At 39.5% G+C, this 16275-nt stretch overlaps 1 long non-coding RNA gene across 1 annotated transcript; it reads left to right on the forward strand.

Annotated features, from left to right (window-relative positions):
- Positions 1-492: 492 nt before the first annotated feature.
- Positions 493-16060, forward strand: LOC121028614 (uncharacterized). Its single transcript, XR_005789351.1, has 3 exons — positions 493-1190; positions 1979-2102; positions 15956-16060. It is a non-coding gene; the product is annotated as an uncharacterized LOC121028614 (long non-coding RNA).
- Positions 16061-16275: the final 215 nt, after the last annotated feature.

Below are 16275 nucleotides of genomic sequence, written 5' to 3' on the forward strand. Positions count from 1 at the left end.
GCCTTACTCCATTTCCACCTTTGCCCAAACTTTGCTCTGATTGCCAATAACACCATATCTGCCTTTCTCCTCCTTGCCTAGAATATATAGTTATTTTAGTTTTTTATGGCCAAAGATGCTCCATCCACTTGAACATAAGGGAAAAGGCACCAACATATCAGAGACATTAGCTCTGATACACTAGATACAAAAACAACACCTTCAAATATCATGTGCTGGGTGAAAAATAACTCTTATATCTTTAAACCAAAATAGCCATATTATTTTCATATTATTTTAGGTGAAAACATTCCTAATAAACAATCTCTCCCACCCCCATCAATCCATATCTACACAACATCCAGAGAGGTGTTTTTTTTTTTTTTAAACATAAGCAAGATTTGTTCAGTTGCCAAATACTTACTGAACACATGTCATATGCTATGAATGTTTCTAGGTGCACATAGATACAAGATACACCACCGAACAAAGCAAACAAAGTCGGACACATTGGAGAACAGAGCAAAGACTCTTGCCTTTGTGGAGGCCAGAAATTTAATACTCATGTAAATAAGTGAATTTACTTGTATGTTAGAGGGTGATGTATGCTGTATGGGGGGGGGATAAAAATAAAGCAGGGTAAGGTTGATCAGAAGTAAGGGATACAATTTTAAACAGTTTGGTCAAGATGAATTTCAATGAGAAGATGACATCTCAGAAAAGACATGAAGGGCCTGGATGATAGTGGAGATAAGACTGAAGTTGCCATCAGCTAAGATGACGAAGGCTGAATGTAAATCAGATTTGTAGAAGAAGACGGAGGTCTCAGTTTTAGATATGTTGAATTTTAAATATCCACCAGATATTTGAGAAAAGAGATGATGTTGAATAAGCAGTGGAATGCATGAGTCAAAAATTCAGTTGACAAGTGTGCACAGCGGAGAACAAATTGTGAGTCATGGCCTAAGATGATATTTAAAGCCATGAGATTGCATGAGATCAGTAAAAAGTTAGAGTAAAAAAGACCAAGTCTTAGAACTGATGTGTTGCAGCTTTAGTAAGTTGGGGAGAAGAGGAACCAGCAGAGGGGATAGAGAAGATGAAGCCAATGAAGTAGGAAGACAACCAAAAGACTGAGGTGAACTGGAAGCCAAATGAAGAAAGTGTATTACGGATGACAGAGTGATCACTGCTACTGACTGTCAAACGAGGTAGGATCTTAGAACTGATCACCAGCTTTAGCAACAATAGGGTCATTGGTGACTGGACAAGAACAGTTTTCACGAATTGTTGGGGAAGAAAGCCTGATTGGAGTAGGTTTGAGAATAGGAGGAGCCTAATGGCAGCTCCTTTGAGAAATTTTGTGCAAAGGTGAGAAAGAGTTAAGTGTACTTGGGGCAAAAAATTTTTTAAGGTGGGAACGTAACAACATATTTGTATAATGAGGAGATGATCAAGTAGAGATTTAAAAGTGGATGACATAGGAGAAAGAGGGACAATTGCTGGTGTGATGTCTCTGGGTATAAATGGAGGGATTCACTTTACATAGTGTGATTTTTAAAACATGTCCACAGATATTTTGACACACCTCCCTTCAAAGAGGGGAGCTAATTTTTCTTCCCCCTGAATGTGGGCTTGACTGAGTGATTTCCTTTCAGCAAAAACAATGATGTTATGTGACTTCTGAGACTAGGTCCCTAACTGTCAAATGAAGTTGCTTGCTCTTGGAACATTCACTCTGGGGGAAACTAGCTGCCATGTTGTGAGTGCTCTCAAGATATCCTACAGAGAGATCTGTGTGGTGAGGAACTGAGACTCCCAACTGATAGCCATGTGAGGGAGCTGTTTTGGAAGCAGATCCTCCAGAATCAGCTGAACCTCAGATGATGGAAGCCCAAGCTGATACCTTGGCTACAACTTCATGAAAGTCTCTGAGCTAGAACTACCCAGGTAACTGTCTCCTCAATGCCTGACCCACAGAAACTATATTATCTTACAGCCACGAAGTTTTGGGGGCAGTTTGTTATGCAGCACGATATGACTAATTCAGAGGAGAACTCAAGACAGCTCATCTATAGCAACAGGCAGATATACAGAGCACATGAATGCCGAGTCTGTGGTAGGTGAGTAAATATGGAGTAAGGAATTTGTGGAGTTTCTCCTCAGATTGCTTTGATTTTCTCAGTAACATAGGAAGCAGGCTCAAGAATGATGTGAGTGAGCCAGCTCGACAGCTGAGAGGAAGGATGGGAGAGGAGGCTTGAGGGGAAAAGTAAAGTTGTGAAGTATTTGTACAGGGCAAGGATACGAACAGAAAGAATGGACTAGGGAAATGTAGTAGGATTGCAGGGCGGTATTAAAAACACAGAGAGAGTGCCATATCCAGTCACACACGAGACCAGTCAGTGTGGTTGTGGTCCAGCTCCAGACAGATTCAATGGCATTCATGCAGAAGTACAGAGTAGGTGGAGAATTGGATTGAGCTGGTGATTTGGTTTTGCCAAGTGAGTACTATGATACAAAACAGGACAAGGTATTTGTAAGGGGATGATTACAGAAATCAGGCTAGTTGCCTTCCTCAAAATCACTTCATCCTTCTGCTTCCTTGAAGATGGAATGGACATACTTAGCCACTTTTCTCCTGCCAAGTTGTTTTGTGCCTGGGTCTTAATTTATGAAAGTGATTACTCAGTAGTTAATGCTACTGAAAGACAATTTTAATGTTACTCACAGTTCCCCTAGAGACCAGAGTCATGGCTTGCAAGGCAGGGCCACAGGAGGAACACTAGTTTTTGGTCAGGAAACAGAAGCAGGAGCAAAGGGAGGGCCTAGGACAGAAGGCTCTATGGGGGTTTCCTGGCAGAGGCAAGGCAGGGCAGGATAAATAGCATAGGACTGGCTAGTGTGAGTAATTTCAGTGCACTTTGGGCTATAGGGATAGTCTCTAATTGTCTGGCACCTGGCCCTGGGATGAGTAAGGCAGAGAAATATTGGCTCCTGGGGTGCACAGGCCAGATGGGGAGATAGGGCTCTGGATTGGTTAGTTTACATTTCAAAGACATGCTCATCTTTGAGTTTTTTGCTATCTTTAAGAATTGACTAGTCATGGAGGGACAGTCACTTCCTAGTTAGAAAGTTGTTTTTTTTTTTTGAGACAGAGCAAAAGCAGGGGAGGACAGACAGAGGGGGGCAGAGGATCCGAAGCAAGCTCTGTACTGATAGCACAGAGCCCCGTATAAAGCTTGAACTCACAAACTGCGAGATCATGACCCCAGCCGAGTTGGATGCTCAACCAACTGAGCCACTCAGGTACCCCTGGAAAGATATTTTAAGATGTCAAAACATCTTGGGGCACTTGAGTGGCTCAATGGGTCAAGTGGGCTCGAGCCCTGCATCAAGTTCTCAGAGCAGAGCCCTCTTCAGATCCTCTGTCTCCCTCTCTCTCTCTGCCCCTCCCCAATTTTCTCTCTCTCTAAAATAAATAAATAAACTTAAACACAAAAAGACTGAAAGGTGGAGAGAAGAAAGCAGATTGGCACAGGACCTCAGGACCCAAGGACCAATCCTGTGGTGACTTTTCTGGGTTTTCCTCTTGCCCCATATATTCTGGACTTGGAGCTGGTATCTGGAAACGCCAATAACAAGAGCAGACAGAAAAAAGTCCCAACAAAACTTGGCTCTTTCTAGTAAAAGAATCAGGAAAAGGGCCGTCTAACAAGACAAAAATTTTTAGACAATACCTGCTTTACTCCAGCCACATCAAAAAAAAGTCACGTGGGAGCCTAGACTTCCAGCTCCACAAAGCTATAAGAAGGCAGGCAGCTCACTTTCCCCACTGGGGCAGCACTGGAGGAGGCCGAGTAGAGAGTCAGGACCTTTACCCTCACTGGCCAGTACTGAGGCCCATTCTTTCTGCAGTGTCGGTGGAGACCATCTGCTCTGGTGGAGCCAGAATTCCCATTCCCATGAAGCAGTAACAACTGCTTCTCTCAGGGTGGACAACGTAAGCCCTAATATGTCAATAATCACATTAAATGAAAGCAGTCTAAAACCACAAATTAAAAGGCAGAGATAGAGTATATTAAAAACCACAACCCAATATATGCTGTCTATAAGAAACTCACTTCAAATATAAAAATAAAGGCAAATAAAAGTATGGAAAAAGATATACCAGGAAAACATTAATCAAAAGAAAATAGGAGTGGCTATATTAATATCAGATAGATTCCAAAGTATAGAAAATTACCAGAGACAGACAAGGATATTATATAATGATAAAAGAAGACATAGCAATCCTAAATACGTACGCACCAAATAACAGATCTACAAAATATCTGAAATAAAAATTGACAGGACTGAGAGGAGAAACAGACAAATCCACAATTATAGTTGGAGACTTCACCATGCCTTTCAACATTGATAGAATAACCATACAGAGAATCGGTGGATATAGAATAACCCCAACAATACCATCAAGCAATAGGATTGAAGTAACATTTACAAAACACTCCACCCAACAACAGCAGTGTCCAAGAGACATATGCAATGATAGAGCATAACTTGGATCATAAAACAAATCTTAACAAATTTAAAATAGTTTAAATCATACAGAGTGATTTTTTTTAATCACATTGGAATCAAAATAGAAATCAACAAGAGGGGCGTCTGGGTGGTTCAGTTGGTTGAGCATCTGACTTCGGCTCAGGTCATGATCTCACAATTTGTGGGTTTTGAGCCCCACATTGGTCTCTGTGCTGACAGAGCTTCAGATTCTGTGTCTCCTTCTCTCTCTGCCCCTCCCTTACTCGCACTCTGCCACTCTCTCTCTCTCTCAAAAATAAACATTAAAAAAATAATTAAAAAAAAGAAATCAATAAGAAAGATAATAGGAAAATACTCTAAAAACTTGGAGACTAAATAACATGTTTCTAAATAATCCATGATGTCTCAAGAAAAATTTTTAAAAATACATTGAACTGAATGAAAATGAAAATACAACATGGAAAAATATTCGTGAGACACAGCTAAAACAGTACAGAGAAGAAAATTTATAATACTAAATGCATGCATTAAAAAAAAGGGGGGGAAGTCTCAAATGCATGATCTAAACTCCCACCTCAAGAATGTAGAAAAAGAAGAGCAAAAGAAACCCAAAGCAAGCAGAAAGAGTAAAATAATAAAGATTAGAATAGAAACTGATGAAAAAAATAAAAAATAGTGAAAAATCAATGAACCAGAGAACTGGTTCTTTGAAAAGATCAATAAAATTGACAAACTTTTTGCAAAACTTGACCAAAAGAGAGGAAAAACCAATTACTAATATCAGGAAGGAAACGGGATATTCCTACAGATCCTGCACAAACCAAAAGGATAAGGGAATACTATGAACAGCTGTACATCCATAAATTTGACAACTTAGACAAAATAAGCCAATTCCTCAAAAACCATAAACTACAGCAACTTATCCAACATGAAGTAGATAATTTAAATAGTTCTATACTTATTAAGGAGAATGAATTGTAATTCCAAAGTTCCCTAAGACAAAATCTCTAGGTGCAGATGATTTCACCGGAGAATTTTACTATAGGTATAGAGAATAATTAACAATAAATTCTACATAATCTCTTCCAGAAAATAGAATTAAAAACTTTAAGCCAGTATAACTTTAATATCAAAACCAAAGCTAGCATAAAAAAGGAAAATTATAGACCAATATTCCTCATAAATATAGACACAAAAATCCTTAACTAAACATTAGCAAATAAAATTTGACAACATATAAAATAATTATATACCATAACAAGTGAGATTTATTGTAGGGCACAAGGCTGATTCAATATTTGAGACTTAATCAATGTAATCCACCATATTAACAGGCAAATGAAGAAAAAATCACATGATTGCATCTTTCAAGGTAGAAATTTACTCAATGCCATTCATGATAAAAAAAATTAAGAAAAATCGGAATAGAAGAGAACTACAATAACATGATAAAGAGTACTTACCAAAAAGTCTACAGTAGCTAACATTATACTTAATGGTCAAGTGCTGAATGCTTTCTCCCTGTGTTCAGGAGCTAAGCAAAGATGTCCGCACTCACCACTCTTATCCAACATAGTGCTAGAAGTTCTTGTTAGTGCAGTAAGACAAGAGAAGGAAATCAGAGTCATACAAATTAGAAAGAAAAAAACTTAATATTTGCAGATGACATGGTAGTCTACTTAGAATATTCCAAGGAATCTACAAAAACACATTCCTAGAACTAATAAGTGAGTTCAGCAATGTTGCAAGATACAAGATAAGCATTCAACAATTAGTTGTATATCAATATACTACCAATGAATCTGTGGACACTGAAATTAAAATTCCAATACTATGTATAATTGCTCAAAAACAAAAATGAATCTTAGCTATAAATGAAGAAAACATGTATAGAACTTGAATGGTAAAGACTACAAAATGCTGATGACAGAAATAAAAAATAGATGGACAGTTGCATGGTGTTTATAGATTGGAAGACTCAGCATATTAAATATATCAGTTCTTCCCAAATTAACATACAGGTTTTACCCAATTTCTACCAAAATTCCAGCAAGATTTTTTTTATAGATGAGATCGAAAATTTTTTTTCTATGAAAAAAATAGTTAAAATAATTTTGAAAAAGAAGAGTAAAGTAGAAAGAACCAACCTACCCAATTTCAACACTGGCTAGATAAGCTACATTAATCAAGACTATGTGGTGCTGGTAAAGTGATAAACATACAGATTGATGGAAAGGAATAGAGAATCCAGGAATATACTCACACGAATATATTCAAATGGCTTTTGACAAAAGTACAAAAGAAAGATGGACATTTCAACAAATGGCATAACTGGACATCTATAAGCAAAAAAATAAGCCTCGCCATAAACTTCAGTCCTTACACAAAAATTCATTCAAAATGGACAACAGACTTAAATGTGAAATGTAAAATTATGGTTATAAAAATAGGAGAAAATCTTTAAGACCTTGAGTTAGACAAAGAGTCATAAACCTGACCCCAAAAGCATAAGCCATGAAAGGAAAAACTGATAGATTGGATTTTATCAAAATTTAAAGTTTTGTTTCATAAAATCCCTATTAAAAGATGAAAAGACAAACTACAGAGTGGAGAACAGATTAATGAACCACATTATCTGACAAAGGATTAGAATCTAGAATATATAAAATGCTCTCAAAACTCAATAGTTAAAAAATCAACAAACCAATCAGAACACGGGCAAAAGACATGAAGAGACATTTCTCTGAAGAAGATATACAGGTGGCCAATAGGCATACAAAAAGATGTTCACCATCGTTAACTATTAGGAAATATTGTTAAAACCACAATGAAATGTCTGTATGTACCTATCAGAATGGCTAAAGTAAAAAAAAAAAAAATAGTGACATCACCAAATTCTGGCAAGGATGCAGAGAAGTTAAATTACTAATATATTTGCTAGTGGGGACGTACCATGGTGCAGCCACCCTGGATAATAGCATGGCAGTTGCTTGAAAAACTAAACATGTAACTACTTTGTGATCTATTAATTGTACTCCTGTGTATTTATCCCAGCAAAATGAAGACACATAGAAACTTACACATGAGTGTTTACAGAAGCTGTATTTGTAATAGCCCTAAATTGGAAGCACCAGATGTCCTTCAATTGGTGATAGTTTAAACTGTGGTACATCCTACCATGGAGTTTACTGAGCAATAAAAAGAAATAAACTACTGAAGCACACAGCAAACTGAATGGCTCTTCAGAGAATTATGCTGAGTGAAAGCCAATCCCCCAAAGCTACACACTGTATGATTTCATTTATGTAACATTCTTGAAATGATAAAGCTATAAAAGTCAATTATAGAATAGTGGTTGCCAGGAGTTGAAGTTGGAGGGGGAGCAAGAGAAGGTGAGTGGGAAGTGAGTGTAGCTATTAAAAGCAACATGAGGAATCTTTGTGGTAATTGAAATGTTTACTCTGACTTTATCTAAAACAATATCCTGGTTGTGATAATGTTCAATAGATTTACAAGATGTCACCATTTGGGTGAAACTGGGTAAAACATATGCAGGACCTCTGTATTATTTCTTGTAACTATATGTGAATCAACATTTATTTCTCAAAATGCTTAATTCTAAAAATTATTTATTTCCTGTTGCTTTCAAAATAAAATGCTCATTTCTCTTTAAGTTTTTATTTACTTATTTTGAGAGAAGGAATGAGAGCATGAGAGGGGGAAGACCAGAGAGAGGAAGGGAGAGAACCCCAAGCAGGCTCCACACTGCCAGCACAGAACCCAATGGAGGGTTCCATCCCACGAACCATGAGATCATGACTTGAGCCAAGAGCAAGAGTCAGATACTTAACCCACTGAGCCACCCAGGTGCCCCTAAAATGCAAATTTCTTATTGTGACCTACAGGGGTTCTTTTGATCCTGTCCTCTGCCTACCCTCCAACCTTTTGTCACACTGCCTTCCCCCCCCTCCCCACCCCCAACTTCAGCCACATGACTGCTTACTCTTCTTTAATTACTTCACACTCTTTTCTACCCCTGGCCCTTAGCATGTGCTATTTCCTCTGCCCGGGAATGCTGTCCTCCCAGCTCTTTGCATGGTTCCTCATTGTGATTCTACAGGTCTCAGCTCAAATACCACCTGCTCAGCAAAGCTGTCTCTCCCCTGCAAAGCACCTACACACAGACCTGCACACAGGAAGGGAGCGCAGTTAAGCCCCTCAGCTAGGCTGACTGGGGCTGAATCACAGCACCTCCACCCAGTAGCTGTAAGACCCTGGGCATCATGCTTAACATCTGTATTTCCCCATCTTTAAAATGGGCACACCCCATTAGTTCTTCCTTCACAAAGTTGTAATAAGGATTAAGTGGGTTATCACAGGCAAATCATTTAAATTTTTTTTAATGTTTATTTTTGAAGGAGAGAGAGAGACAGAGTGTGAGTGGAGGAGAGGGCGGGCAGAGAGAGAGGGAGACACAGAATCTGAAGCAGGCTCTAGGCTCTGAGCTGTCAGCAGAGCCCGATGCGGGGCTCAAACCCACAAACCGCGAGATCGTGACCTGAGCCGAAGTCGGACGCTTAACTGAGCACCCAGGAGCCCCCACAGGCAAATCATTTAAATTAGTACCTGGGATGCAATAAAGCCCACATAACTGTTATTTGTTATTATCTAAAAATCCTCCTCTAGTTACTCTGTTTCACTGGTTCTCAAGGTGCAATCAGTGGACCAGCAGCATCCCCATTCGCTTGTGAGAAATGCAAATTTTCAGGCCCTACCCCAGATCACTGAAACTCTGGGGGTGGGGCCCAGCAATGTGTGTTTTAACAAGCCCTCCAGGTGATTCTGCCACATGCTCAAGCAAGCCACTGGCTTATCTCAGATCCCATCTGCTTCCTTAAGATCATCACCAGAGGTAGCCAGTATCTGTTTATTTACGTGATTAATGCCCATCTCTCCCATCAGAACAAGCATTCCACGAGGGCAAACTTGTCAAATTGTTCACTACTGTATCCCCAACTGCTAGCACATCTGGCACAATGCAGGCACTGAGAAAATATTAACAAATAAATGAATGAAAGAACCTGATCAAGGTCATGTATTTAAATAACCGAACTGATTGATGTGACTCCAGGCTGGGCTTGCTCCCTCTAACATGCTGGGAATCAGGGACAGCCTAATTCCTTGTTTTTGGTTAGCCGTCTCAAGTTTCTCATACGGTGCTGTGCAAGATGGAAGTCCGTGGCATGTGAAAAGCCTGATTTCCAAACTGCATTTTATTTATTAAAAAAATGTTTAATGTGTATTTATTTTTGAGGGAGAGATAGAGAGAGAGAGAGAAAGAGAGAGAGAGAGAGAGAGAGAGAGAGAGAAAACGTGTTTGTGTGGGGGCAGAGAGATAGGGAGACAGAATCCAAGCAGGCTCCAGGCTCTGAGCTGTCAGCACAGAGCCCCTCGTGGGGCTCAAACTCACCAATTTTGAGGCCATGACCTGAGCCTAAGTTGGCCACTTAACGGACTGAGCCATCCAGGTGCCCATGAACTGCATTTTAAGTGCAAATATGGCCACAGCAGGCCACGGATTCTTTGTGCGAGGGACGCGGACACATCTCCTTTCCATTATACTGTGTTGGCCACCCTATCTATCTATCTATTCATCATCTATCCATCTATCTATCTGACTGCCAGTGGGCTGCTTTATGGAATGGTAACTCGGCACCCTCTGTCCATGGCTTTTAGTGGCTATGGTTGATGCAGTGTCCCCTTCTCTCGCATCTCACTTTGGAGTGAGACTTGCTACCTTGAGTTTGAGTGAAGAGATTCAGGGCATTCATGCCCATACCCTTCCTATGGTACAAGCCTCTCAACTTTTCCCCCTCATGTCTCTGATCGTTCCATCTCTGTCTTCCCTGAGGGCTTCTCATCCTCGGCTTCTCACTGCCTCACTCAGTGTGTCTCAGGGGCCTGTCAGACCCTTTGCAGGCACATTCCTTGGATAATCCTTTTCACTCCACAGCAGGCCTTCCAATCCAGACTTCTTGGGCGTCCCAAAGGCACCTCAGCACAGGATGTCCAGGACTAAATGATTTATCTTTCCTTCCCCTCTTGTCATTCTCTTGTAAGCCTTACACTGCTTAGTGGCCTAACCATCTATCTTGTCACCCAAGGTAGAAATCTGGGAGCCATTTTCATTCCTTTCTATATCTCACTTCCCATATCTTATCAGTGTCTTAGTCCTTGAAATCATAACCCCTTATCATGCCTCACATGTCCTCGGGTCTTGTCAGGGTGTCACATGTGACAGCCCTACCACAAAGCTTCAAGTATCTTGCCTGGACTGTTTTAATCATCTAACAAATATCTTTGTTACTAACATTATATCTCTATACATCCTCCACACAACCACAGTACAACTAAATAATTTTTGAAATGCAAAATTTGGCCCCTTTTCCTCCATCGCTTAAAATTTCTTCAGATGTCCCATGTTACAGAATATGATACAAATCCCTTAGCATGCTATAGTAGGCCCTTCATTACCAATCCAAATATCTTGATCTCTGTACCTTGTCCCCAAATCTGTACAACCTCCATACCAACCCTACTATCATCCTGAGCTCTTCAAATCTTTTTCTGGTCATACTCTCTTCTCAGATACCCAGGTAGAAGTAGGTATATGCTCCTTTAAGTCCACCAGTATCAGTCAGGTTTTGCTGTAGTAACAATTCCAAATTAGAATGACAAACATTCATCTCTTGCTTATTTACATGCATGCAGAGGGATGAGCTACAGGTCTGCACCAAGCTGTAGGTTAACTTTGGGTTTGCAACACAGGACTTTTCTTCATTCTGGACCCCGACTGAAGGAGCAGCTATTGCCTAAGGCATGCTTTCCTTGTGGCAAATATCAGAAGTGCACGTTGGAGTCCAACTGAAACACGTAGTTGCATTTAAAGCTTCCTCTCACTTGTGACATACATCTTTCTAGCTGACATCTTAGGACAGCTATGCAGTAAATGGAACCACATTCCATCGTGTTCCTGGCACCCCTGTGACTATGGAACCTGATGATAGATTCAACTTTGGGGACAAAAATGGCAGAACAAAATTATAAACTTCAAAAACAGTTAAATCAATCGATGTCAGCTTGCTGTTTCAATCATTATAGGAAAACATTTGCATATGCTTCCAGCTATGAGTGACCAAAAGGACATTCATTCTGTAATTCCCCAAAGAAAAATTACATTTTCCTGTATATGCAGCTGAAGAGCTAAAACCTAGGAATAAGAAGTAGTGGCTGGAGACTTACAGGTTGTCTGTAGTTGTTTTCTCTCCACTCTGCCTTATCTCCATATAAATTTGGGTCCCAGCTTTTGCTGGGTTGTCAGCCACAAATGTGGATCAACCCCTGGAGAAGACAATGGCATTGTTCAGCAGTCAAGAGCCCAGTTGGCCACAGTGACTGGTCGCCTCCATTTCACTGCTTTTTACAGATTTATTTTGTAACTCCATGGGTATTGAAATTACTATAGAAGTTAGATTCATATGGGAGACTGCCAGGTATTTTGTGGTGCTTCATTCAGCAATGTATGTATTAGAGAACATTGGGAAAAATTGTATGAACCCTGTACTATAATTTGTAATAAAATATATTGAAGATTAAAAAAAAAAAAAAAAAAGCTCAGCTAAAGCAAGTTGCATGGCCAAGCCCAACATCAGTGATGTAGGGAATTTACCCCTTCTAGAGAAAGACAGACAGGTTGAATACCAGGGAAAAATCATACAATTTACTCCACTGCCCAAGACTTGGTATATATTTTCATTATTGCACCCCCCCCCCCCAGAATACTTTATTTATTTAGCTATCTTTCTTCTCTAGACTTTAAGCTTCTGAGGGTCTGATTTGTTCTTTTAGACCTTGCCAGGACTTACTACAGTTGCTGACTAGGTAAATAAATTAATGATTGACCCAACAATTCAAGATGGGAAATGCAGGACAAAAATTAGGTTTGTTGAAGTTAATGAGTTCAGCACCAACCTCATAAGCTAAATGTGTTCTGAGCACTGTCCTGGTAATGGAACTGTCATTTTTAATACAGTTACTAAGAGCTAATGTGTTCTGAGTTCTATACTATCAACTTAGAATCACTCTTTTGGAAAAGGGCTAATGAGCTTTAAACAGCCGATAATTTTTTAAAAATAGACTTTACTTTTTAAAGAGGTTTTAGGCTCACAGCAAAATTGACTGAAAGTTACAGAGATTTCCCATGTTCTCCCTTCACCCATTCATGCTTGGCCTCCTCCATTATCAACATCCCCACCCGAGTGCTAGTTTGGCTATAATTGATGAACCAACACTGACACATCATTATAACTCAAAGTCCATAGTTTCCCATAGTGTACTTGGCATTGTACACTCTATGGGTTTGGGTAAATGTATAATGATGTGCATCCACCATTACTCTACGTGTCATATAGAATAGTTTCACAGCCTATTCACACCTCTCTCCTCCCCAACCCCTGGAAACCATTAATCTTTTTACTGTTTCCATAGTTTTGCATTTTCCAGAAGACATCAGTTGGAACCATACAGTATACAGCCTTTTCAGATTGGCTTCTTTCACTTAGTAATATGCATTTAAGTTTCCTCCATGTCTTTTCATGATTTGATAGTTCATTTCCTTTCAACACTTTCAACATTTTCAACATTTCATTGTCTGAACGTATCATTGTCTGAACACTTTCAACATTTCATTGAACGTATCACAGTATATTTATCTATCCATTCATCTACCAGAGGGCATCTTGGTTGCTTCCAGGTTTGGGCAATTATCACTAAGCTGCTATAAACATCCATGTGCAGGTTCCTCTGTGGACATAAGTTTACAGCTTCTCTGGATAAATACCAATGAATGTGATTGCTGCATTATGCGGTAACAGTATTATAAGAATTTTGTAAGAAATTGCCAAACTATCTTCCAAAGTGGCTGTCCCATTTTTATTCCCACCAGCAATCAGTGAGCCTTCCTGTGGTTCCACATCCTTGTCAGTATTTGGTATCATCAATACTCTGGATTTTGGCCATTCCAATAGGGGTGTAGTGGTATCTCATTGCTTTTGTAATTTGCATTTCCCTGATGACATACGATGTGGCACATCTTTTCATCTGCTTATTTGCCATCTTTATATCTTCTTTGGTGAGGTGTCTATTTAAAGTCTTTGGCTCATTTTTTAGTCAGGTTGCCTATTTTCTTATTGTTGAGTTGCCCATAATTTTTTAATTGACTGATTACCTTGATTTTAAATTTTCTCAAATCTTGAATATAAACACTGGCAGTTTGAGAGTTGACTTTCTTACTGCCAGAAGCTGCCATTATAAAAGACTAATTAAATAGTTGTAAAATATGGATAGCCTCAGAACTTGAAAATGGCAGTAAGGGAGAAGGGAAAGAGACAGGAGACCAGAGCTTTATAGACTCCAGGGAGTCCTTGAACCTCTGAAATGGCATGTACACTTATTGAGAGAAATAAACCATGGTTTTGCATCAGAGTCTTAAAGGGATTTTTAAATCACAAAAGGTTAAATAAATTGATTGTTCTCAAGAGAAGATAAAAGAAATGTCATTTTTATTTATTCCCACGTAATAGTATTAACAATAATTTGTTGAACATTTACTTTGTGAGCTGTAACTGTTCTAAGCACTTTTATAGACATTCTCGTTTAATTTTGCTCCATTATTATTATCTTTAACTTTCCAATGAGGAGACTCGGGCTTAGAGAAGTACTGTTAGTTATCCCAGGTCATGTGCTTAGTCAATGGCAGAGAGAGATGCCCAAAAAGCTGCCCTCTCAGCCAGTATACTGTATTTCTTCAGTCCTTAACTTAATTTTACTTTACCCCTCTTGGTTTCTCTTAATAATTTTGGTTAAAAAATAGCTTTTAAATTTAGCTCCCTGGCAGTCACAAACAGGCCAGCTCTCAGATTTCTGGCAGGACAACCCAGTTTGCATGTCATAAATATAACTGGAGACATAACCAGACACTTAAATACATTTTCATCATTGTGCAATCTTACTAATGGATCGGCCTCAGAATCCAAGTGGAAAAGTTGTGGTGCCTCACCTAACTGGCAGGCACTTTCCAAGTCCTGTTCGACTATTGAATTCTGCTCATTAGGTTAATGAAAAGCAAATTTGCAGTCGACCTGGTGATGTAAAGCATTCTAGCAGCAATAAATTCATATGGAATTTATTTATCGGTTCTTATTTAAATAGTTGCAAACCTCTAGAAATGGTCCTGCATGTTATGGGAATTCATTTGCTGAAGATAACACTGAAAATCTGTCGCATTTCCAGAGATCCTCTTTGAGAGAGATATTTAAATGAGAACATTAAATTGATTGTACCAAATGTGATGAGTGATAGGCCATATTGTGTGTGCATTGGAATGGGTGTTGGGTTTATGGTCTGCCTGAACTTAGCAATAAATCAGTGGTAGTCACTTTAGCGGAAGAGTTCAGCTTCTCCACTCACCTTTCATCTCTGAATGGTTACTCTGCATATTTTGCATTTACATTTGCAAAGTGCTTTTGTCCTCCAAATGTCACTGTATATGCAGGCACATTTTATGATTGCTAGTTCAAAGGTGAAGACATTGGCATGGCTGTGAGGGGCGGGGGATTGACTGACCAAGGTGCTGGGGCACCTCTGAAGCTGTCATTGTGGTCATTCCTCTGACATTACTGCCTTCATATATCTCTTTTATGTGTTCCCTTCCACTTTCCCTTTTCTGTTGTTTTTTTTTTTTCCTTTATGCTTCCCTGTGATATCCCACAAATATGACTTAAATTACAGGAAGCAGCACATAGCATAGTGAGTGAGAGAAAGAGCTCAGGAGTCAAACAGATCTAGCCCAGCTGATGTGACCTTGGACAATGAACTCAACTGTTAAATGGGGTTAATAAGATATCCTTTACCGAACTGGTGTGAGGATTTTATTCAATTAGATCATATCTGTATATTGCCTGTTACAATTTTTGTTCCATCATCAGAAATAAAACAATATGAAACAGAAACAGAACCATTAAAGGTTTACCTCCATGGCACAGACCACAGGCTGTGGAATTTTTATTAAAGGAGAAATGACTTAGGCTGGGAGTAATTTAGGCTTCGGAACAATACTTAATCTGGCTGCAAAGAAGGGCAGGATCTGGGTAAGTCAACAGGAAGGGAACTATGTATCTGGGGTGATTCTGGACACTTCCTCCATAAAAGGAGAGTCTAATTCCCCTCCCCTCACACATGGGCTGACCTTGGTGCTTTGCTTCTAAGGAGTAGAATGTGGTGGAAGAGAGATTGGGTGACATCTGCTACTAAATTAGAAAATGTGATAGATACAGTGTGTCATTCCCTGTATTATCTGTTTGTCTATCCCCTTCAGGGACCTGAAGCTACTACCATGGGACCACGTGGGGAGACCATACAGAGCTAGAGATACATGCCCACAGAGCTCCAGCTGTTCAAGTCTTCACTGCTTTGGCCCCAGGTATGTGAGTGAGCCTTCAGATAATCCCAGCCCCAGCCACCAGCCAATAGTAACCATGAGAGACCTGAGTGAGAACTGCCTAGCTGAGCCTAGTCAATGGCTAGAGCCCTGAAAGAGAGTAACCAAATGTTATTTTAAGCAATTAAATTCACTATGTTACTCACCCATAGTAACTGGAACAATAACCCAAGACATCAGAGCACTTATAAACCAAA

This window comes from Herpailurus yagouaroundi, unplaced genomic scaffold (assembly GCF_014898765.1).
Source record: "Herpailurus yagouaroundi ecotype Mexico unplaced genomic scaffold, PumYag 100, whole genome shotgun sequence".
Lineage (NCBI taxonomy): Eukaryota > Metazoa > Chordata > Mammalia > Carnivora > Felidae > Herpailurus > Herpailurus yagouaroundi.